The sequence below is a fragment of the Hyperolius riggenbachi genome, chromosome 9 (assembly GCF_040937935.1).
Source record: "Hyperolius riggenbachi isolate aHypRig1 chromosome 9, aHypRig1.pri, whole genome shotgun sequence".
NCBI classification, from domain to species: domain Eukaryota; kingdom Metazoa; phylum Chordata; class Amphibia; order Anura; family Hyperoliidae; genus Hyperolius; species Hyperolius riggenbachi.
In genome coordinates this window covers 100,534,748-100,558,639 of record NC_090654.1, presented here as the reverse complement: position 1 = coordinate 100,558,639, position 23,892 = coordinate 100,534,748, and the positions used below count along the sequence as shown (strand labels likewise).

The following is a 23,892-nucleotide window of genomic DNA, read 5'->3' as shown; positions in this document are numbered from 1 at the left end:
ACTTTTTGTTCCGGCTATGCTGGGCTCAGGCGGCTGGGGGGACCCTCTTTCGCCGCTGCTCGCGGAGAGCGGCGGCGATCGGGCAGCACACGCGGCTGGCAAAGTGCCGGCTGCGTGTGCTGCTCTTTATTTGATGAAAGTCGGCCCAGCAGGGCCTGAGCGGCAGCCTCCGGCGGTGATGGACGAGCTGAGCTCGTCCATACCGCCCGGCTGGTTAAAAAATACCTTATTGATCGTAAATTGTAAAAACGGGGGGAGACAGGCATGTGTACATAGCAGTCCACATGCCCATTGCCCATTCTCCTTTGTCCCTCTCCATTAGCTTCTAAAGCCCAGACCCCCCCCCCCCCCCCCCCCCAAGTACTTTCAGATTGGCCAAGTCTGTGGGTAGTGTGCATGTGCCGCTTGATCCCATGGCTGTGAGCGCTCTGCGCAAGCGCACTACATAGTCAACACATCCCACTCTGTGCGATCCAGAGCCTCATCTCTCCATAGGTTAGTATTTACTTTTTAAGGTGGCTTTAGCTTTACTTTAAAAAAAAATCTGAAGTGAGGGTAGGTTCACAGTGCAAAGTTAAAGTCGCGCAATATAACCCTTTCTAATGTGTACAAACGCACTGCAATGCAAAGTCAATGCTACATTCACAGTGCATGCGTTGCGTTATAGTGTAACGCAGCACGTTCTGTGAAAGTAGTGCTTGCAGTGCGTTTGGCACGTTATGGGCTGCGTAACTGTGTTTGCACATGCTCAGTGGATTTTGTTTTTAATAAAAAAAAAAAAAAAAAACTACCGCATGCGCCGTTTTGGGCGTATCAGGATGCCACGATAACGGCGCATTTGATGCGACGTTAAGGTCGCATTGACAGCTAAACACAACGCAATATAGCATAACGTGTACTAACACATTATGCTTTTGCATTGCATTACTACCTGCAGTGCGACCTTAACGTCGCACCAAAAACGCAACGTCAACTGTGACCTTGAAGCCTGAGAGGAATATGGAGTCTGATCATTCACTTATAAACAATGGCCTGGCTATCATGCTGGACTCTTGGCTATAGTTGTTTTCAAATCACTCACCTGCAACAAGCATGCAGCCAGCGCTGTCAAGACAACAGTCAGGGCTCAGACCCACTAGCAGCCTTTTCTGAGTGCTAGTGAGTTGAAAAAGCTCTTGCTAATGCAATGCTGTGGGGGATTTTTATAAAATCACATCGCTCAAGTGGGATCACACCCATAGCATTGCATTAGCAGGAGCTTTTCAAATCACAAAGCGCTCAGAAAAGTGCTCCTAGTGGGTTCCAGGCCTCAAAGCATGTGAAATGCATGTTTATTTGTTCGAAGCCCAGTGACTTAGCCCAGTATTATATACTATAATTGTATATAATAGTAGTACAAGCCCAGTATTAGAAGCAAGGCATCAACACAGTAGTTAGGCAACCGATGATTATTCGAGAATGAAGACAGAAGCCTCCATATTCTTCTCATTTCATGTTCCCCTAACCTCCTCTCCCCCACAACACATTTTCTGACACATAACCTTACAATAATCGTACACACACCTAGGACAGCAGCTGTAGGGACATGCTGCTTGACTACCACAGAGCAAGTAATGGGTAGGATGGAGGCACCCAATATGTGTTCTATTTTAGGGTTTTAAAATATAGATAAAAATAAAAGAGGTAATGTCTTACCTCTCCGGAAGATATAGACACCAGTTCAACTGGAAAAAAGTTTTTAATTAAAAAAAGCAATCTGACAGCGCGTTTCCCGGGTCATGGCCCGCTTCCTCAGGTCAATATAAAATGCTTAGGGGATAAAGTGTAAGCGCCTCTAATCAATTCAGAGGCGCTTACACTCTACCTCCTATGCTATCAAAGCATTTTGTATTGACCTGAGGAAGCGGGACATGACCTGTGAAACACGCTGTCAAGATTGCTTTTTGAATTAAAAAAAAAAAAAAAAAAAAAAAACTTTTTTCCAGTTGAACTGGTGTCTCTATCTTCCGGAGAGGTAAGCGATTACCTCTTTTTATTTTAAATCTCTAAAATAGAACACACATTGGGCGCCTCCGTCCTACCCATTACCAGTCAGACCTCCTTTGGAGGAAATAGCTTAGCAGTTTTTCTGGAAAGTCTATTGTAATACAGGAGAGTGACGTACAGTATCCAGCAAGACCTGGAGTAAGAAGCAGGGATAGTTAATTCCCTGCAGGCCTATACGGCGGTTGCAGGAATTGCAACCCATCTTTAGGATTATTTAGCTATATAATTTTATCCTCCCTATACTCAATGATACTGCACCATTGGGCTCTCCCTACTTCTTACCTAGGTATTCTTACCTAGGTATTCTACAAGAATCTCCCAAAAAAAATTAAAAAAAAAAAAACCTATACTATAGAGCAGGCTGTTTTGTTACACAGATAGGGGAGCATGAGGACAACAGCAATATGTAACATGCTTGCTTGTAAAAGCAGATAACTACAGATCACTACTATACTGATGCTAGTTTTATGCTTAAGATGTTTCACACTCACATATCCCCATTCCACTGGGAATATTCCACTCCAGTCCCATCCATCCCGTGACAAACTTTAATATACGAATCCTATCTGATAATACTAACTGTTCTCTACCATACTCTTTAACCCTTCTCATTGACACCTTACCTAACAGTAATCAGTTTTTACTGTATATAGAGGTGACAGTATTTTGCAGTGCTTTACTAAGAAACCAGTCAAGTCACTAACAGTCCCTCGGAGGAGCTCACAACCTATTCTCTACCATAGTTATATGGCCACTAGGAGCAATTTTTAGTGAAAGCCAATGAACTTATCTGTATATTTTTGGGATATTGGGGGAAACTGGAATCACGAGGTAATGAGATAAAGTCAGTCGCCAACTGGGGGGGAATTACTAAGGCTAGTAGACCACCAGGGGAGAATTTTGTGTGATGTCCAGCACTGCAAAGGGAGAATGCTATCCACTATGCCACCTAACTTTTTGTACATGCACTCTCCAGCTGAATTACAAATGATAGATGTGAAGCCTTATGCCAGGGCTGTATGTAACTTATTTGCCCTGGACATCATTTTACTATGTTCTGCAGTGTGGGAGGGGAAAGCACTTGCCAGGCTCTGTGTGCAGCCACACTCAGTCATTCAGTGCATGCAAGAGAGGGCGGGCAATGCGCATGGACAGAGCCTGTATACCCGGCATACATGAGAGTGATGATGCACGGGTCAGACTCACAGCCCATCCCATGCACAGATCATCCCATACAGACAGATCACACAGCGGGACAGGAAGATGCTGGGAGCCGGGCACACACACGTGTCTGTGTATTGTCTCTCTACCAGGCTGTATATGCCGCACGAGTCACTGTACCGGTAGATGCTGGGTCTCCCCCGCCACCTCCTTCTTCTCGGCCCCTTCCCGGTTCCCTCTATTCTTCCTCCGGTTGCCGGGGTGACGGGCCGGAAGTCTGGCACCGGAACCGAACAGGGCTCAGGATTTGGTCCCGGAACTGACGTCACCAGAGCCCCAGCCACTACAGAGGAGGCGGGGTCTGGTGAAGCGCGAGGAGACAGCACTAGAAGTTCGCGCTTTTGGGTCGGGGGCGGTGAGAAGAGGGATGGGCGTGGCAGTGGTGGAAGTTGCAAGCCATAGGCTAGGGTGAGGAAGAACGGCTTGGCACGCGGTGTGAAGGAGGAGCTATGCAAATACGAACACGAGTCGATGCTTTGTCCGTGTGGAGGCTGCAGTCTCAAGAGTGATTGGCCAATGGTATGCTTGGCTGTACATGAAGAGCCGCCAAATATGCTGAGAAAGTTCTGCTTTTCCAGAGATGCACAGTGGGACAAAACTCCAAATTAACCGAAAATTAAAATAAATCATCCAATAACAGCTTCTACCTATCATTAAGTTTTTAGTGTTCACTGTAAGATTTAAAGGGGTTATGTTTTTTTTTTTTTAAACCAAAAAGTTTCACCTGGGGCTTCTGCCTGTCATAGACTTCACTATCCCCTCCCTCTCCCCTAATCGATAACCCTCCTGCTATACGTTTGATAGTGAATGTAGGCTCATTCGAAAGGGTAGGACATCTTGTCCCGCGCCAGATTCAATGATGCTTCGGTTCCCATGCCGCGGGTCACTTCCCAATTATTCGTCTCACTAGACAAATGCCAAATGTATCTAAGTGGCTGTGCGCTTCCTCACTCCCCTCTTCAGGAACTTCCTGCGCAGTACAAAGTTCTCTTGTACTGCACCCGGCGCAGGAAGCTCCCAGAGACGCGGGAGGGAGAATGCGTATGGCCGCACAGACGCAGTAGCATTCGTCTAGTTAGACGAATAATTGGGAAGTGACCCGCAGCATGGGAACTGTAGGATCGTTGAGGCCGGCACGTGACAAGATGTCTGCAGGCGGCTGGTAGAAGCCCCAGGTAAGTGGCACCTTTTGTTTTTAAAAACCCATACAGAACCCCTTTAACCTCCCTGCCGGTTATCCCGAGCTCAGCTCGGGGTAACCTGCCGCGGAGGATTCCTCAGGCCCTGCTGGGCCGATTTGCATAATTTTTTTTTTGTTACACGCAGCTAGCACTTTGCTAGCTGCGTGTAACTTACGATCGCCGCCGCTCCCCGCCGATTCGCCGCAACCCGCCGCGACAGAGGGTGTCCCCCCCCCCGAGACCCGTGCGCTGCCTGGCCAATCAGTGCCAGGCAGCGTCGAGGGGTGGTTCGGGACTCCCTCTGACGTCACGACGTCGGTGACGTCATCGCGCCCGTCGCCATGGCGACGGGGGAAGCCCTCCTGGAAATCCCGTTCAGAACGGGATTTCCGGATGGGTATATGCGCCGGCGGCGATCGGCGCATTCGGGGGGACGCCGCAGGGAGGGGGGAAGCATGTAGCTAGCGCTAGGCTAGCTACATGCTAAAAAAAAAAAAAATAAGGCGAAAAAACACCCTCCCTGCCGTGCGCAGCATTTTTTTATAACGGCAGGGAGGTTAAAGGATACCAGAGAGCCGAAGTAAGATGGAGAAATAGGGGAGAAGGCATATACGGTCAGCCGTACTAATATTCACCCCTTCCCCATTCTCTCGGTTTCTACCTAGTGCCCCCGAAAGCCTCTTCCGGGTCGCCGGAGTCGGGCATTACTGTGCAAGCTGGGCTGCTTGCGGCCAAAAGCTGTGGCAGTACTGGACATACATTTCAGCAGGAATCCAGCGACTCCCGTCTATTAACTTTGGCTCCTGCATGCACGGCATACTTCCTGTATGCCATGTTACATACAGGAACCAGGAAGTATGCCGTGCACAAGAGCCGGCAGATGGCGAGAGAGTACGGACATCGTTGGACTCGTGTCAGAAGGTATGTCCAACATTGCCAATGCTGTGGGCCGCACGCATCGGGACTTGGGGTAAGTTTGAAGCTGCTTCTTCAAACTTGCCCCATGCGGAAATTACATCATTGTGGAAATCGCCGCTTTGATGATTCCAAAATCATGATCTGGGTGATCCCGCTTTCGGTTTAAATTTGATTTATTGATCAGGCCTAATGCGGGGACAGAGAGAATGGGGGCGGTGAGCATCAGGACACCTGTCAGTATATGCCTGCTCTCCTGTTTCTCCATCATACTTTCGACTCTGGTATACTTTAAGCAGTGGCAGCTCCAGATTCTAATTTTTAGAGGGGACACAATAGCTAGCTTGTATGGAGAGCTTTAGTTATTTTTTTGCCTAACGGTGATAAAGTTAAAGAGACTCTGTAACAAAATTTTAAGCCTTATTTCTTCTATCCTATAAGTTCCTATACCTGTTCTAATGTGGCCTGTCTTACTGCAGCCTTTCCTACATGCACTGTCTCTGTAATAAATCTTATCTCCTTTCCTCTGTCGTGTCTGTCGGGCTGAGGCTGGAATGTGTGGAATGTGCAGCACTGCTTGTCATTGGCAGAAGCTTTACACACCCCCTCCAAGCTCTGCATGAGACACACAGTAAGCTAGTTCTCAGCCTATGATACTCTGGTTAGAAGCCAGTCTTTTGTTTGTAAACACTGCCTAAAACTGTTCATTACAAACCAGGATTGCAGCAGGGAGTGGCAGAAACAGCACAGAGGGGCACAGGAGAAAATAAGGAATAGAATGGTATGCTTTTTATTGTAAAATATTAGAGTACAGATTCTCTTTAAAGTGAACCTAAAGCCTGGAAAAAAAAGAGATTAACTCACCTGGGGCTTTCCTCAGCCCCCTGCAGCCGATCGGTGCCCTCGCAGCCCTGCTCTGACGCTCCAGGACCCGCCGGCGAACACTTCCGGTTTGGCCGTCACCGGCCGACAGGCATGGGAACGTGAGTGATTGTTCGCGTTCCCAGCCTGTATATCGCCCCCTATGCTGCTATTGCAGCCTCCTGGCCGCAGTGATTTCCTGGAAGAGCGCGTGCTCCAGTGTAGCGCTGCCCATGGATTTAAGAGAAATGTGATATGAAAAAAATAATATTTCTGCCGGTTTCCATCCTTACGGTTTCTCTGTGATGCCAATAGTTTTATTAACTCAGTTCAATGTTAACTTACTGCTTATTTTACAGATTACTGTCCCTCCCACAACAAACATCACCAATATAATAGGCTTGCATCACTGTGTAAACTCTTTGGAGGGGGGGAATCAAATTTCTTTTGGTCATAGTGTCATTATCTTATCTGAATGGGAAATTTCTGTTATTTGCATTTTGAGATAAGCTGGCTACTGTAACTTACAAAATAAGAAATAATAAATTGGGTGACATATCGAAACCTAATTTAAGCAAAGAGAGGTTTACATATATATTTGGAGCATTAACCATTTTTAGGCAATTTTTCTTAGTTTGGGATGTTACAACCCCCTTTAAAGGAACACATTTTTTTTAAAATTGAGATAGGAATAGTTTGGGTAGTGCTATTAAAGTGACACTTAAGCCTAAAAAAAAAAAAAAAAAAAGTTTTACTCACCTGGGGCTTCCCTCAGCCCCCTGCAGGTGATCGGTGCCCACGTAGAGTCGCTCCGATCCTCCTGTTCCCGCCAGGGGCTACTTCTGGTTTCACTTCGCAGTCAGCTGCCGACAGGCTGGGAACACGAGTGATTCTTCGCGTTCCCAGCCACAATATCGCCCCCTATGCAAGGAAGGCCACAATAGCAGCTGGAGAGAGATGCTGGAGAGATAGGGAAAGCTTAGTTAGGTCTTTTTAGCTTGCTCCTTGCTGATATTTGTTGCTGAAAAGGACCACCAAAAAAAAGCTCTTTTGAGAGCTAATGTTCTTGTGATGGTTTTTTTTTTTTTTTGGTGTGGCCCACTGACACTGCATATATAGCCCTGTCTGTCGCAGCTGGCCCTTGCTAATTGCTATACTGTGCCAGGCCCAGCACATTCAGTGCATACTTTTTCACTGCACCTGTGTGACTGCACATAGTATTATACCACCAGTCACTGCATACCTTTCACTGCATCTGTGTGACAGAACGCTGTTTTATATACCAGTCAATGCATACCTTTTCACTGCACCTGTGTGACTGCACATTGTATTATACCAGCAGTCAGTGTATACCTTTCACTGCATCTGTGTGACTGCACATTGTATTAGTCAAGTCAGTGCATACCTTTCACTTCATCCCCCCCAATACGGACAAAACAACAGGCAGAGGCAGAGCCAGAGGCAGGACACCTGGCAGGTCTGTTCGAGGTCGTGCTGATGTGATTTTGTGAGTCCCTCGACCAGAGTACAGTGTTCAGAAGGCACGTGCCATCAACTCCCAAGATTGTCAGGACGTTTTTGACTAACACAGAAAAACTCATCTTCCTCAGCTTCCGCACGGAACCGTGACACATCTTTCTCCTCCTGCTCTGATTCTGGCACCCCACTTAACACTCAGCCGGCAGCCATCACTGCTACTACTAGCACCACATCCACTCCATTTGACAGTTCGCAGGAGTTATTTGGTGGGGAATTAGCTGATTCACAGCCAATATTGTTACAAGATGAAGGCGCTAAACTTGTTACACCACTGTAATAGATAGCGGAGATACCGCCGCCGAGGCAAGTGGCATGGCGGCTATCTCCGCGTACCAGCCGGCGGCCTCTGCCGCGCAGTTACATGCGGCTTCTCTGCCTGGTCCTTCTATTGCACATAGATTGAGGGCTACTAAATAGAAGGGGAGTCAGCTGATCTGCCTAGTCAGCTGACTCCAACGGTACTTTGGATTGGCTGAGTGATGGGGGCGGCGCTGCTGGGCATCTCTGTATACAGTGGTGTGAAAAACTATTTGCCCCCTTCCTGATTTCTTATTCTTTTGCATGTTTGTCACACTTAAATGTTTCTGCTCATCAAAAACCGTTAACTATTAGTCAAAGATAACATAATTGAACACAAAATGCAGTTTTAAATGATGGTTTTTATTATTTAGTAAGAGAAAAACCTCAAAACCTACATGGCCCTGTGTGAAAAAGAAATTGCCCCCTGAACCTAATAACTGGTTGGGCCACCCTTAGCAGCAATAACTGCAATCAAGCATTTGCGATAACTTGCAACGAGTCTTTTACAGCGCTCTGGAGAAATTTTGGCCCACTCATCTGTGCAGAATTGTTGTAATTCAGCTTTATTTGAGGGTTTTCTAGCATGATTTTAAGGTCATGCCACAACATCTCAATAGGATTCAGGTCAGGACTTTGACTAGCCCTCTCCAAAGTCTTCATTTTGCTTTTCTTCAGCCATTCAGAGGTGAATTTGCTGGTGTGTTTTGGGTCATTGTCCTGCTGCAGCACCCAAGATCACTTCAGCTTGAGTTGACGAACAGATGGCCGGACATTCTCCTTCAGGATTTTTTGGCAGACAGTAGAATTCATGGTTCCATCTATCACAGCATGCCTTCCAGGTCCTGAAGCAGCAAAACAACCCCAGACCATCACACTACCACCACCATATTTTACTGTTGGTATGATGTTCTTCTGCTGAAATGCTGTGTTACTTCTACGCCAGATGTAACGGGACACGCACCTTCCAAAAAGTTCAACTTTTGTCTCGTCGGTCCACAAGGTATTCTCCCAAAAGTCTTGGCAATCATTGAGATGTTTTTTTTAGCAAAATTGAGACGAGCCCTAATGTTCTTTTTGCTTAAAAGTGGTTTGCGCCTTGGATATCTTCCATGCAGGCCGTTTTTGCCCAGTCTCTTTCTTATGGTGGCGTTGTGAACACTGACCTTAATTGAGGCAAGTGAGGCCTGCAGTTCTTTAGATGTTGTCCTGGGGTATTTTGTGGCCTCTCGGATGAGTTTTCTCTGCGCTCTTGGGGTAATTTTGGTCGGCCGGCCACTCCTGGGAAGGTTCATCACTGTTCCATGTGTTTGCCATTTGTGGATAATGGCTCTCACTGTGGTTCGCTGGAGTCCCAAAGCTTTAGAAATGGCTTTATAACCTTAACCAGACTGATAGATTTCAATTACAGTACTTTTGTTCTCATTTGTTCCTGAATTTCTTTGGATCTTGGCATGATGTCTAGCCTTTGAGGTGCTTTTGGTCTACTTCTCTGTGTCAGATAGCTCCTATTTAAGTGATTTCTTGATTGAAACAGGTGTGGCAGTAATCAGGCCTGGGGGTGACTACAGAAATTGAACTCAGGTGTAATAAACCACCTTTGAGTTATTTTTTAACAAGGGGGGGGGCAATCACTTTTTCACACAGGGCCATGTAAATTTGGAGTTTTTTTTCTTACTAAATAATAAAAACCATCATTTAAAACTGCATTTTGTGTTCAATTAGGTTATCTTTGACTAATAGTTATTGGTTTTTGATGAGCAGAAACATTTAAGTGTGACAAACATGCAAAAGAATAAGAAATCAGGAAGGGGGCAAATAGTTTTTCACACCACTGTATATAGTACTAGTATGTCAGTTGCTCCGTGTCTGCTGTTGCGAATGCTAACGTGTTAGCGCTCAGACCCTAGTCAGATCCCAAAGTTTGCTAGAACCGGCTGGAGCTGGGGATTCACACTTAGCCAGATTCTGTTGATAGCTTAAAGTACTAATTGCATTTTATTATCTGTTATGACCTTCTGCCTCCTTTGACTATTCTCCTGCTCATTGATTCTGTACCTCTGCCCATCTGATTCCTGTTGCCAAACTCTGCCTGAACTTGACACTGAATCAGCCTTCTGTCTTTGTACTGTATCTGTTTGTACGTTGCCTACTCTGCTTGTCTGACCTTCTTGTCCTCACCAGTGGGCCTAGCCACTGGTGAGGGATCTTTAGTAGCCTTCACCTACTCCTCAGGTGAAGCTCAGCTGCAGCACTGTCTGTAACACCTGCTCCTCAGGTGTCCGCTAGCTGCAGTATAGTCTTAATCACCTGCTCCTCAGGTGATCAGCCTTTGCAGCACAGTCAGTGGTCCCTGCTCCTCAGGTGTCCACTGGCTGCAGTAGTCTGAATCACTTGCTCCTCAGGTGATCATTGACTGCAGTACTGTCTGAATCTCCCGCTTCTCGGGAGATCTCCTATTACTCATTACTGTTGCACAAAACACTATTTCACATTGGTTGTCCTGTGTCTGGCTATACTAGCATTATTGGTGATTCTGCAGATCACCACATAATCAGGTATAGCATCTGTATTATTGGTGATACTGCAGATCACCAATAATCAGAAAATCTGTTTTTCTGACACCAATCGTTACAACCACCTTATATGTCTGAGTTAGGCTTCAGTATGGATGTAAGGTGTGAGGATGATGAAGTACCTGTTGTTGGTGCAGTTTTGGAGGTGTCTGATACAAGCAAAGCTGTGGAGGATGATTATGATGATACTGCCATGGATGTCACGTGGGTTCCAAATAGACAACATGAACAGGGGGACAGTTCAGAAGGGGAGTAAGAGAAGAGTAGGAGGAGACGAGTTGCTAAAAGAAGCAGGGGGAGCTTGTTGTCAGAAACAGCTCGTGGCAGTGTCCAGCAGCATGTATCGCCACCTATGGACAGCCAACCAACATGCCCTTCAAGGTCAGCTGCTGCCGCCACCACCACAGTGCCATCATCCCAGGGCTCAGCCGGTGTGGATTTTCTTGTGTGTCTGCCTCAGATGATAGCGATGCCATCTGTACTCGCTGCCACCAAAAATTGGGTCGTGGAAAGACCAAGACCCGTATAGGGATAACTGCCTTACGAATGCAAATGATGAAAAAGCACAAACGGCAATGGGATGACTACCTGAGGAAAAGCAGCACACAAACGCAAAGCCACCCTCCGCCTCCTCTTCCTCTTTCAGGTGCAGCATCTTCAGCTGTTTTATCCCTAGCACCTCTCACCTTGAGCGGTTCCCGCTCCTCTGCCCACAGCAGCCAGGTGTCCGTTAAGGAAATCTATGAGCGGAAGATGACAATGCCTGCCAGTAACCCCCTTGCCCGGTGTCTGACAGCTGGTTTGTTACCATACCAGCTGGTGGACTCTGAGGCCTTCCGAAAATTTGAGGTGATTGGGACACCGCAGTGGAAGATACCAGGCCGCAATTATTTTTCAAATGGGCCGATACCCAAACTGTACCGTGATGTTGAAAGGCAAGTGGTGTCATCTCAGGCACACAGCGTTGGGTCAAGGGTCCATCTGACCACGGATGCTTGGTCTGCAAAGCACGGTCAGGGCAGGTACATTACTTATACAGCACATTGGGTCAACCTGGTGACTGCTGGCAAGCAGGGAGTATGTGGCTGTGCAGCAGACCTAGTTGTGACACCTCCATGGCTTGCAGGCAGGCCTGTTGCCACCTCCTCTCCTTCTCCTCCTACTACATCCTCTTCGCTGCCATCCTCCTCCTCCTCGGCTGAGTGGCAGTGCTACTCTATTGGTGCTGCGATCTCCTCTCCAACTAAACACCCCAAGCTCCCCAGGGCCTATGCTGCATGCCAGGTATGACGGTGTCACATCATCTTGGACATGTCTTGCCTCAAAGCCGAAAGTCACACTGGAGCAGTTATCCTGGCTGCTCTGAACAAACAGGTGTATCAGTGGCTGACTCCGCACCAACTGGAGATCGGCAACGTGGTGTGTGACAATGGCAGCAATCTCTTGTCGGCTTTGAGTTTGAGAAAGTTGACACATGTACCCTGCATGGCACATGTGCTGAATCTAATAAACCAAAGATTTGTGTGTAAGTACCCAGGCTTACAGGAGGTTCTGAAGCAGTCCAGGAAGGTGTGTGGGCATTTCAGGCATTCCTACACGGCCATGGCGCGCTTGGCCGATATTCAGCAGAGAAACAACTTGCCGGTGAGGTGCTTGATTTGCGATAGCCCGTCTCGCTGGAATTCAAAGCTCCTCACGTTTGACCGCCTGCTACAACAGGAGAAAGCCGTCAACGACTATCTGTACAGCTAAGCTCAAAGGTCATGGTCTGGGGAGCTGGGCATTTTCTGGCCGAAGTACTGGACACTCATGCGTAATGCCTGCAGGCTCATGCGTCCATTTGAGGAGGTGACAAACCTGGTGAGTCACAGTGAAGGCGCCATCAGCGACTTGATCCCATATGCTTTCTTCCTGCAGCGTGCCGTGCGTAGAGTGGTGGATCAAGCTGTAGAGGAGCGTGAACAGGAAGAGGAGGAAGAGTTGTTGGAAACATCACTTGCGGCATCATCAACACCTTTTCGGCATCACAGAGGAGGGGGGAGGAGGAGTCGTTTGGGGAAGAGGAGTCAGAGGAGGAAGGTGGCTTTGAGGAGGAGGCAGAAGAACAAACGCAGCAGTTGTCGCAGGGGGCTTGTGCTGCTCACCTTTCCCATGGTATTGTTCGTGGCAGGGGGGAGGAGGAGAACTTATCTGACATCACTGAGGAAGTGCAAGAGGAGATGGATAGTAGGTCGGCATCCGACTTTGTGGAGATGGGGTCTTTCATGCTGTCCAGCCTGTTGAGGGACCCCTGTATTAAAAAACTCAAGGGGAATGACCTGTACTGGGTGGCCACGCTACTAGACCCTCAGTATAAGCACGAAGTGGCAGAGATGTTACCAAATTTACAGAAGGCAGAAAGGATGCAGCACTTGCACAACAAGCTGGCAAGTATGCTTTACAGTGCGTTTAAGGGTGATGTCACAGCACAACGGAATAAAGGTGCCACTCCAGTAATCTTCCTCCTCCTCCCATGTCCACACAGGCAAAGACAGGACGCTCTAGCAATCTCATGGTGATGTCGAACATGTGGACATTTTTTACTCCAACGCCTCGCTTTAGCCCTTCGGGATCCACCCTCAACCAACGCCTCGTCTGGCAGATAGCCGACTACCTGGCCTTAAGTGCGGATATAGACACTCTGAGCAGCGATGAACTCCTGGACTACTGGGTGCGCAGGCTTGACCTGTGGCCAGAGCTGTCACAATTTGCCATCCAACTTCTGGCTTGCCCTGCCTCAAGTGTCCTGGCAGAAAGGACTTTCAGCGCAGCTGGAGGCATTGTCAGTGAGAAGAGAAGTTGCCTAGGTCAAAAAAGTGTTCAGTACCTCACCTTTATCAAAATGAAGGAGGCATGGATTCCAAAGGGCTACTGCCTGCCCGAAGACTAAGTCACTCTCCACACACAGCATCTCTGCCTGCAGGCTGTGTGACTGCCTGCTCGAAGACTAAGTCAGTCCCCACACAGCATCTCTGCCTGCAGGCCGCTTGACTGCCTTCTCCGCCACCACCAACAGGGGCCAGGACGCCAAGTGGATTCCTGAATTTTTAAGGCTGCTGCTAGCAGCGGCCGCTAACAAACACAGTAATAATTTTTTGGGTGCATGTACATGCCTAATTTTTCTGGCTGCACTGCGGCTGCAACAACAAAACAAAAGGCATGTACATGTGTCAATTCCCCTTTGTGATAGTTACCTTGCCGCGGTGAAGGGGCTTGCGTATCACAATGAAGCAATGACTTATATGAGTGTGTTGGGGGGTTCACCCAAGATAATAAGGTTGTTGCTTCATTGTGGACAGACCAAATTCGATCAGCTGGACAGTCAATGTTGTTCTGTCATTGAGCTACCTCAGCCCGACCATATGGGCTTGAAAACCGCCATCGCTTGTATGGATTCTTGAATTTTTAAGGCCGCTATAATAATGTTTCTGGTGCGTGTACATGCCTGCCTAATTTTTCTGGCTGCACTGCAGCTGCGACAACAAAACAAAAGGCATGTACATGTGTCAATTCCCCTTCGTTACCTTGCCGCGGTGAAGGGGCTTGCATATCACAATGAAGCACTGACCACCGGCTGTATAAGTGTCTCGGGTGGGGGGGGGGGGTGAACCCAAGATAATAAGGTCTTTGCTTCATTGTGGACAGACCAAATTTGATCAGCTGGACAGTCACTGTTGTTCTGTCATTGAGCTACCTCAGCCCGGCGACCATATGGGCTTGAAAACCGCCATCGACTGCACTCTCGCCATCGTGTGCACCAGTTCAGCATGGCCATCACTACACAAACAGCTGTTTGCGGTGTGTTACACATTGAGTTTGGTCTGTCAGTGTCAAGCAGTAGAGATGGCTCGAACCTTCGATTTTCGGTTCAGAACTTCCGCAATAGACTTCAATGGGGAGGCGACCTTTGAAAACTACAAACATTTATGCTGGCCACAAAAGTGATGGAAAAGATGTTTTAAGGGGTCTAACACCTGAGTTTTTGCATGGCGGAGTGGGATACATACCAAAAGTCCCCGGGAAAAATCTGTATTTGATGCACAGCAGCGTTTTAAAGGACTTCCGAGGCCAAAATCCGGCCCCCAAATGTAAAAAAAGTTATCTACCTGTATGACTTTCTAAGGCACGGAGGACGCCGTCCGCGCCCTCCGTGCCGTTCCGCCGGGTCCCCGCCTCTCAATACGACCCCGAATGGCTCCCGACCCCACGGCCAGGGTCGGGCTCTGCTGCCTGTATAAAGATGGCCGCCGACCCTGGCCGCGGCTGCGCACTCCGCATGGCCGCTACTGCGGCTGCGCAGCACTAGGGCCAACCCCCCGATCCACGCTACAGGAAACAGCCTGTTGCGTGGATCGGGGGGTTGGCCCTAGTGCTGCGCAGCCGCAGTAGCGGCCATGCGGAGTGCGCAGCCGCGGCCAGGGTCGGCGGCCATCTTTATACAGGCAGCAGAGCCCGACCCTGGCCGTGGGGTCGGGAGCCATTCGGGGTCGTATTGAGAGGCGGGGACCCGGCGGAACGGCACGGAGGGCGCGGACGGCGTCCTCCGTGCCTTAGAAAGTCATACAGGTAGATAACTTTTTTTACATTTGGGGGCCGGATTTTGGCCTCGCAAGTCCTTTAAGGGCAGAAATCACATTGAATGCTAAATTAGAGGCCTAAAGTGCTTTAAAACATCTTGCATGTGTATACAGTACATCAATCAGGTAGTGTAATTAGTGTACTGCTTCACACTGACAGACCAAACTCACTGTGTAACGCACCGCAAACAGCTGTTTGTGTAGTGACGGCCGTGCTGGCCTGGTGTGCACCATGGCCAGAGTGCAGGCGATAGCGGTTTTCAAGCCCATATGGTCGCTGGGCTGAGGTAGCTCAATGACAGAACAACAGTGACTGTCCAGCTGATCGACTTTGGTCTGTCCACAATGAAGCAAAGACCTTATTATCTTGGGTTTCACACCCCCCCCCCCCCCCCCCCCGAGACACTCACATAGCTGGCGGTCATTGGTTCATTGTGATACGCAAGCCCCTTCACCGCGGCAAGGTAACGATCATGAAGGGGAATTGACACATGTACATGCCTTTTGTTTTGTTGTTGCAGCTGCAGTGCAGCCAGAAAAATTAGCCAGGCATGTACACGCACTAGAAACATTATTATAGCGGCCTTGCTAGCAGTGGCCTTAAAAATTCAAGAATCCGCCTGGAGTCCTGGACCCTGTTGGTGGTGGCGGAGAAGGCAGTCAAGCGGCCTGCAGGCAGAGATGCTGTGTGGGGACCGACTTAGTCTTGAGGCAGGCAGTCACACGGTGTGCAGGCAGAGATGCTGTGTGTGAGGATTGACTCAGTCTTCGGGCAGGCCTGATTGTGCTTTGCAGACGTGGTCAGATGGACCCTTGACCCAACGCTGTGTGCCAGAGATGACACCACTTGCCTTTCAACATCACGGTACAGTTTGGGTATCACCTTTTTGGAGAAATAATTGCGGCCTGGTATCTTCTACTGCGGTGTGTGGCTTTGCTTTCGTGTGCTTTTTCTCAGGTGGTCATCCCATTGCAGTTTGTGCTTTGTCATCATGTGCCTTCGTAAGGAAGTTGTCCCTATGCGGGTCTTGGTCTTTCCATGGCTCAATGTTTGGTGGCAGAGAGTACAGATGGCATTGCTCTCATCTGAGGCAGACACACACAAAAAATTCCACACCGCTGAGCCCTGGGGTGATGGCACTTTGCTGGTGGTGGCCGACTGAGTGTTAAGTGGAGTGCCAGAATCAGAGCAGGAGGAGGAAGATATGTCACGGTTCCGTGCGGAAGATGAGGTGTTCTGTGTTAAATAGTCAACTACGTCCTGACAATCTTGGGGGTTGATGGCATGCTCCTTCTGAATACTGTAATTTGGTCCAGGGCCGCACAAAATCACGATAGTACGACCTCGAACAGACCTGCCGGGTGGCCTGCCTCTGCCTCTTTTGCCCATATTGGGGGGATAAAGTGAAAAGTATGCACTGACTTGACTAATACAATGTGCAGTCACACAGGTGCATTGTACAGGTATGCAGTGACTGGTATCAATACAATGTGCAGCTGTCACACACAAAGGTACCGTGAACAGGTGCAGTGACTGGTGGTATATAACACTGCATGCGCTCACGTAGGTAGGTGCACTGAACAGGTAGGTATGCAGTGATTGGTATTACAAATGTGCAGCTGTCACACACAGGTAGTTACTGAATGTGCTGGGCCTGGCAGTGGCACAGTAGGAATTACCAAGGGGCCAAGGGCCAGCTGCGACTGACTGTCAGGGCTGTATATGCAATACAAGTGTCTGTGGGACCTACACACACACAAAAAAAAAATACATCACTAGAACAACATTAGCTCTCAAAAGTGCTTTTTAGCAATAAGTATCAGCATGGAGCAAGCCAACAAGCCTAACAAGAGCCTAACTAAGCTTTCCCTATGTCTACAGCAGGTTCTCTCCCTTCTCTAATTACTGCAGCCACACGAGTGAGTGAAAAAGCTGAAGCTGCCTGCCTTTTATAAGGGGGGGCTCCAGGAGGGAGTGTAGCCCGATTGGCTACCCTGTGTCTGCTGTGATGTAGAGGGTCAAAGTTGACCCTAATGATGTAGTATAGGGGGCGGGTCGAACTCGCATACAGTTCGCGGTTCACCGCGAACGCGAACCATCGAAGTTCGCGTGAATCGGCTCGTGGTCAAACCGTTCGGGCCATCTCTATGAAGAAGTACACTACTTACACTGCCTGCTGATCCATGTATACACACACACAATTTTTTCAAACACTTTATGCCTCAAATTTAGGAATGCAATGTAATTTATGCCCTTTAGGGATTATAACCCTGCTTTGTATCAAATCCGTAATTTTCCCAGGGTCTTTTGGCGTGTATTCCACTCTGCCATGCCCCCCTCCAGGTGTTAAACCCCATGAAACATCTTTTCCATCATCTTGTGGCCAGAAACAGTGTTTGTAGTTTTTAAAGTTTGCCTGCCCATTGAAGTCTATTGCGGTTCGCACAAACTTTTACGGAAGTTCCCGTTTGAGGTTCGCGAATCCAAAATCGGAGGATCGAGCCATCTCTACTTAGCATTGAGGCTGAATCGCCTCAGAAAAGCACAGAAATGCTTCTAGGCCCCCCAAAGTGAAAATAAACAGATGAGAAAAACAATTGGATCAATCCTCCGAAAAATTACTTTTTTAGATATCTCACAGTTTTATTTTATATTTAGAGTGAATGGGAACTGCATTTAAAAAAATGAGACAGATACTTACCCAAGGAGAGGGAAGGCTCTGGGTCCTATAGAGCCTTCCGGCTCCTCTCCTGGTCTCCTCGATCCAGTGCTGGTTCGCCCGGTAGCAGTATTTGACTAAATTAGTAGAATGCTGCTTTATCCGGCCGAAGGAGGCTTCAGAAGTCTTCAGGGAGCCCGAGTGCTCCTGAAGAAGGGCGGCCCTGTACTGCACCTGCACAAGCACGCTCTCTTGCACGCTCACGTGTGTGCAGTATGGAGCCGCACGTCTTCGGGAGGACACAGCTCCCGAAGACTTCCAAATACCCTTTCGATGGGGGATTGAAACGGGGGCGGGGGGGGGGGGGGGGGAGCCAGCACAGGATAGAGAGCACCGAGAGAGGAGACGGAAGGCTCTATATGACCCAGAGCCTTCCCTCTCCTTAGGTAAGTATTTGCTTAATTTTTTTTTAAATGCAGTTCCCATTCACTTTAAGTCTAGTTTTTAAGTTTTTCTGTTTCATTTTCTCTGCTTAATGACGCCTTCATTGAATTATGTCAAGAGCTCAAATCTATGAATTATTGACCCTTATTTATGTCTTTCCTGCTCTCAGTAGCCATTTACAGACAGGAAATGTTTTATTGCTGTAATTACTTATCAGTGAGGGTTATGCTATAGTCTGATCCAGTCCGACCCGGACAGAAACTGTCACTTGCATACCCGATATTTAACTTTTTCAGGCAGAGAAAGAAAAAACAGGAACACAGCCTAGTTATTTGTGTGCTAGGCCCTGTACATACACATGTCTATCTCATCATGTCACCTCGGTTGTCCTTTCAGGACCCGTGTTTGCGTGAAAACCACATCGCTCTGGTGTGATCCATCCCATTCAATTACATTAGACAAGCAATTTTCAAAGCGCTGGCGTTTTTAAAAGCACTGTTAATGTGCACCAGCCCTTCGATGCACAGGTCTGTGATCCTTGTTGCATTGTGGGAAATAACGCTTGTTTCAAACTGTCAAACAAGCAGGATCTCCCTCTGTGTGTAGGCAGGGTTCACACTTGTCTATTTTTGTGTGCATTTTCTACACAGAAAAACTAAATTAAACTGAGAACCCATTTAATTAATGGGCTAGTTCAGACTTTAAAGGACCACTCCAGCAAAAAAAAGCAGTTAAAATCACAGAACTGACAGGTTTTGAACTATTCCATCTTTCATGGGTGATTCTCAGAATTTTATTTGTCCATCCAGAGGCTTCCAGAATAATTCTTGAGCCCATTGTTCTTGTGCAAGTGCCCTCGAAACATATCCAACAGGCACAACATGTTGTGTTCGTGTGGCCACACTCCGGTCCACGCACAAGCGCTGATGAGCAAGTACAGTCTTCACCTATACAGTAGCATGAAGCCCCTCATGCATGAGCAGCTTTGTGGTACTGTGGTGATGCAGAACATTCTCGCACATGCAGATAATGGAAAAGTGACACTATTAAATATTGTGTATTTAGCGATAACGGCCTAATTCTTCCTTATCTGGAATTAATGAGCCACTGTAAGTGTACTGTAGAGTATGCCATTCAGACAGGCTATATGTAAACACAGGAGTTTAACTCTTTCTGTGCTCCCAGCAATTCAGGAAGTAACTACAATACAGCATCTCTGAAGAAGCTCTATAAGCTGTTACAAGGAAATGTTTTTCTGTAAAGGTTGTCATGCTTTTGCTTAACTTGTAGAGCAGAGAGGAAGTCCTGGGTTTAGGTCCGCTTTAAAGTGGATCCAAGATAAACTTTTACTCATTGCATAATTGTGTTCCTTCCATATAGTTTATAGGGCATTCCTCAAGCCAAATACTTTTTTTGTTTTGTTTTAATACTCTAATTCTCTATAAAGTAAACAAGCCTCACCCACAGCTTTTTCAGAGAGCCTTGGCACTGTAGCAAGGGCTTATGGGAGCTCAGTCTGGGCAGCAGGAGGAGGAGGTTACTAGCCAGAGATTTCAGAGGCAGAGGGGATGAGAGCAGAGTGAATTTGTCACAGGCAGAGAGCTGGAGATGCTATCAGCTTTGCCTGTAATGTTTACAAACAACATGGCTGCTGTCGTATCACAGGAAGAAAATCATATTCCGTTGAAGTTGGTTTTTGAACAAGGACACAGAGCTGCCCACCAACCCTCCCCTTTACCCTTACCCTTGTCACAGTCTCTGATTTATTTATTTATTTGGGGGGGGTGTTAATTATTCAGGAGTGATAAAGGAAGTTTCAAGTTGGATTGTTACATTTAGATGGTAATTATTGATTTTATTATTTGGCTACCTGTGCTGTTCAGCTAGGTAGCATTTTGTCATTGATGTTAATGTATTTATACTTTAAATAAAGTTAATGGTCTCAAAAGAACCACAAAACAGTAAAGGGCCACGGTCATTTTAAAATGCAAAAATGGTTGTCTGTGTCAGTTATCCTCTATAATAATCCCTAAGTGTCTCTGCGTCCCATGTCCGTGTGTGTGTGTCCCTTTTGCGCTCTGCGCATGTGCAGGGACGCAGACACACTGAGGGGGAGTGACGCGCTGCAAGGGATGACGGGCCAAGGGGTGGACGGGCGTGCATGCGGGCGGAGGACGTGGGCGTGCACGGCGGGTGCATGCACAGTGACAGACCTAGCCCATTTTTAAACGGGCTAAAGTCACTAGTTCATAGATAAGTGATTTATAGATAAGTGATTACCGTAAATATAGACACATACAGTCCCATGTCTCACAAAACTATTTTTGAACGTTTTCTTTAGGCCTCTTGCACACTAAATGCGATTCCGATTTTGACCCGATTTTACATGCCATTTCAATTTGGAATCGGTCCTTCAGGCTGTGTTTTTTTTTTCCTTGTGTTGATATAATCCAGGGAAAATTGGAATCGAAAATCGCAAATCAGAATTGCAAATCGGATTTGTGATTTGCAGAGTGCAAGAGGCCTTATTGACGTAAATTTATTAGGATGGCTCTAATGTTGCTCTGTAAAAATATGTATCAGCAGAAAATCTCAATGAAATGTATTTTTCATTGTAAATCTGTGTTGGTATGTAATAAGGGAATATAATATACAGAGCCCGCCTCCTGACATTGGGCCGACCACCCCCACCCCCACCCCACCCCAGAAAAATCTGGTCGCTGTAGCTGTAGCATAGTCAGTGCGGAGAAGGGCATTCTCAGCTCTCAGCACAATCCCCACCTACTCTACATCCGCACGCAGCGTGCTCACATGACTGCAGGGAAGTACTATGCCTGCAGAAAGCATTGCTTCCACTGTGTGCATTGCTCTGCACACAGCCTGGCCTCACACTGCCTTGCTTTTGTTCTGCAGCAGGGTGGAGTTACAGAAAAGAATGCAGAGCAGCTGCTGCCTCTTCCTCTGCCAACTTTCACAGCCGCCCCCATTCCCGGGCCTCTCATGTCTTTGGGCCCCACCCTCTCCATTGCAGAGATCACAGTGATGTTACGCCCCTGATCCTCTCATGTGTCCATATAAAAAGTGTAGCTTCTCATGTTTGCCATATAACAAGTGCTAGCCTCCCATCTCCATATGCTGCCTAGCTTCTACGCAACTACTTACTACTATACTCTGTACAGCGCGTACATGTAAATACTAAATAATAATACTTGTGTGGCCCTGTACTCAGCATTAGATTCGCCCTGATGCTGCATAAAAAAAAAGATTGCTACGAAAGAACAGGAGATTATCTGAGCAGCACAAGCAAGTAATATTCTCAAATAAAGCAAGGAGGAGAGAAAAACTGTCACTGGGGTGGGGAGGGGAATAGCTGTTAACACAGTGATGTGAGCAAGGGCTGTATAACTAGCATAAAATCAGTTTACTGTTGCTATGGAGGAGAGGCACAGCGCATGATGGACTGACTCCCGGCACGCAGGGTAAAGCTGAATACTCGCCACAAAGACCGTGGTACATGGATGGATACACGGTGACAAAAGACGCAGCAAACAATCGTTCCCCGATCCATCTACCGCAATCGCATACCATGGGAACAAATGGAGTGTGTGAACGAGACGTTGAACTATCGTGGTAACTAGTGCGGGGGTCAGTGGAGATCGGAAGGACCATCTACCAATCATACTCTGTCTTTTAAACTATAAAACAAAGCAGAAATAATGACCTTTTGAACTTTCCTGCAGTAAAACCTTATCCCAAGCTGTCTCTCACTGTTTCTTTGCTGTAACTCGGCATTCAATGACATTTATTGCAATACAATGTATCTCCTTTTCAATGTCCAGTGAATATAAGCAGTGTTCAATAGTTTGTCACTATTCAGGAATCCGTCTGATGAAGGTTTCATTGCCGAAAGCTTACTGCTTTTCTTCTAAGTTAAACAATAAATGTTATCATCCTGATTCAATACTTCTTACTCTTACTGATGGCTCACATGGTACAACACTCTACTTTTTCTTTGCTGTTTATCCTCCCTGGCGGTGCATTTCTGTCTGGAATTATGAGTCAAAAGCGGTATATTTTTTTCTAGAATTTTCGGCCTCTAATTCTTAAGTCATAATTTACCAAAATACGACAGAATAAAAGCCTGGTAGACATTCTGCATATAAATAAAAGACTAGAACACAAATTTTGTGAATTAATTAAATTTATAAAGGCACTTTAGAATTTTAAAACTGTACATCTCTGCCATGGCAGTCAGGTGACACAGGGGAGAGATCAAATTACAACTTGTGATTAGAGACAAATGAGGCTAAACTCTCAATATATACATGTACTTATAAACCTGTACATACATACATGTACATACATACGTACATACATGTGCATATATACATACATGTGCATACATACATATACAGTACAGACCAAAAGTTTGGACACACCTCATTCAAAGAGTTTTCTTTATTTTCATGACTATGAACATTGTAGATTCACACTGAAGGCATCCAAACTATGAATTAACACATGTGGAAGTATAGTGCATAACCAAAAATTGTGAAACAACTGAAAATATGTCATATTCTAGGTTCTTCAAAGTAGCCACCTTTTGCTTTGATTACTGCTTTGCACACTCTTGACCTTCTCTTGATGAGCTTCAAGAGGTAGTCACCTAAAATGGTTTTCACTTCACAGGTGTGCCCTGTCAGGTTTAATACGTGGGATTTCTTGCCTTATAAATGGGGTTGGGACCATCAGTTGCGTTGTGGAGAAGTCAGGTGGATACACAGCTGATAGTTGTACTGAACAGACTGTTAGAATTTGTATTATGGCAAGAAAAAAAGCAGCTAAGTAAAGAAAAACGAGTGGCCATCATTACTTTAAGAAATGAAGGTTAGTCAGTCCAAAAAAATGGGGAAAACTTTGAAAGTGTCCCCAAGTGCAGTCTCAAAAACCATCAAACGCTACAATAAAACTGGCTCACATGCGGACCGCCCCAAGAAAGGAAGACCAAGAGTCACTTCTGCTGCGGAGGATAAGTTCATCTGAGTCACCAGCCTCAGAAATCGCAGGCTCAGATTAGAGACCAGGTCAATGCCACACAGACTTCTAGCAGCAGACACATCTCTAGAGCAACTGTTAAGAGGAGACTGCGGGAATCAGGCCTTCATGGTAGAATGTCTGCTAGGAAACCACTGCTAAGGACAGGCAACATGCAGAAAAGACTTGTTTGGGCTAAAGAACACAAGGAATGGACATTGGACCAGTGGAAATCTGTGCTTTGGTCTGATAAGTCCAAATTTGAGATCTTTGGTTCCAACCACCGTGTCTTTGTGCGACGCAGAAAAGGTGAACGGATGATCTCTACATGCCTGATTCCCACAGTGAAGCACGGAGGAGGAAGTGTGATGGTGTGGGGGTGCTTTGCTGGTGACACTGTTGGGGATTTATTCAAAATTGAAGGCATATTGAACCAGCCTGGCTACCACAGCATCTTGCAGTGGCATGCTATTCCATCCGGTTTATGTTTAGTTGCACCATC

The 23,892-nt window shown here is 47.0% G+C and overlaps 1 protein-coding gene across 7 annotated transcripts in view; it reads right to left on the bottom strand.

Moving 5' to 3' along the window:
• The window catches only part of SETDB1 (SET domain bifurcated histone lysine methyltransferase 1), a 214,653-nt gene that overhangs the window by 80,191 nt on the left and 110,570 nt on the right, over positions 1-23,892 (bottom strand). Inside the window, exon 1 of one of the 7 annotated variants that reach the window (XM_068253261.1) lies at positions 3,388-3,564. The exons of the other annotated variants lie outside the window; for them this stretch is intronic. The gene's annotated coding sequence lies outside the window, so the exon portion shown is untranslated. Of the gene's footprint in view, positions 1-3,387; positions 3,565-23,892 lie in introns of those variants that run through there. 7 annotated transcript variants of the gene reach the window in all.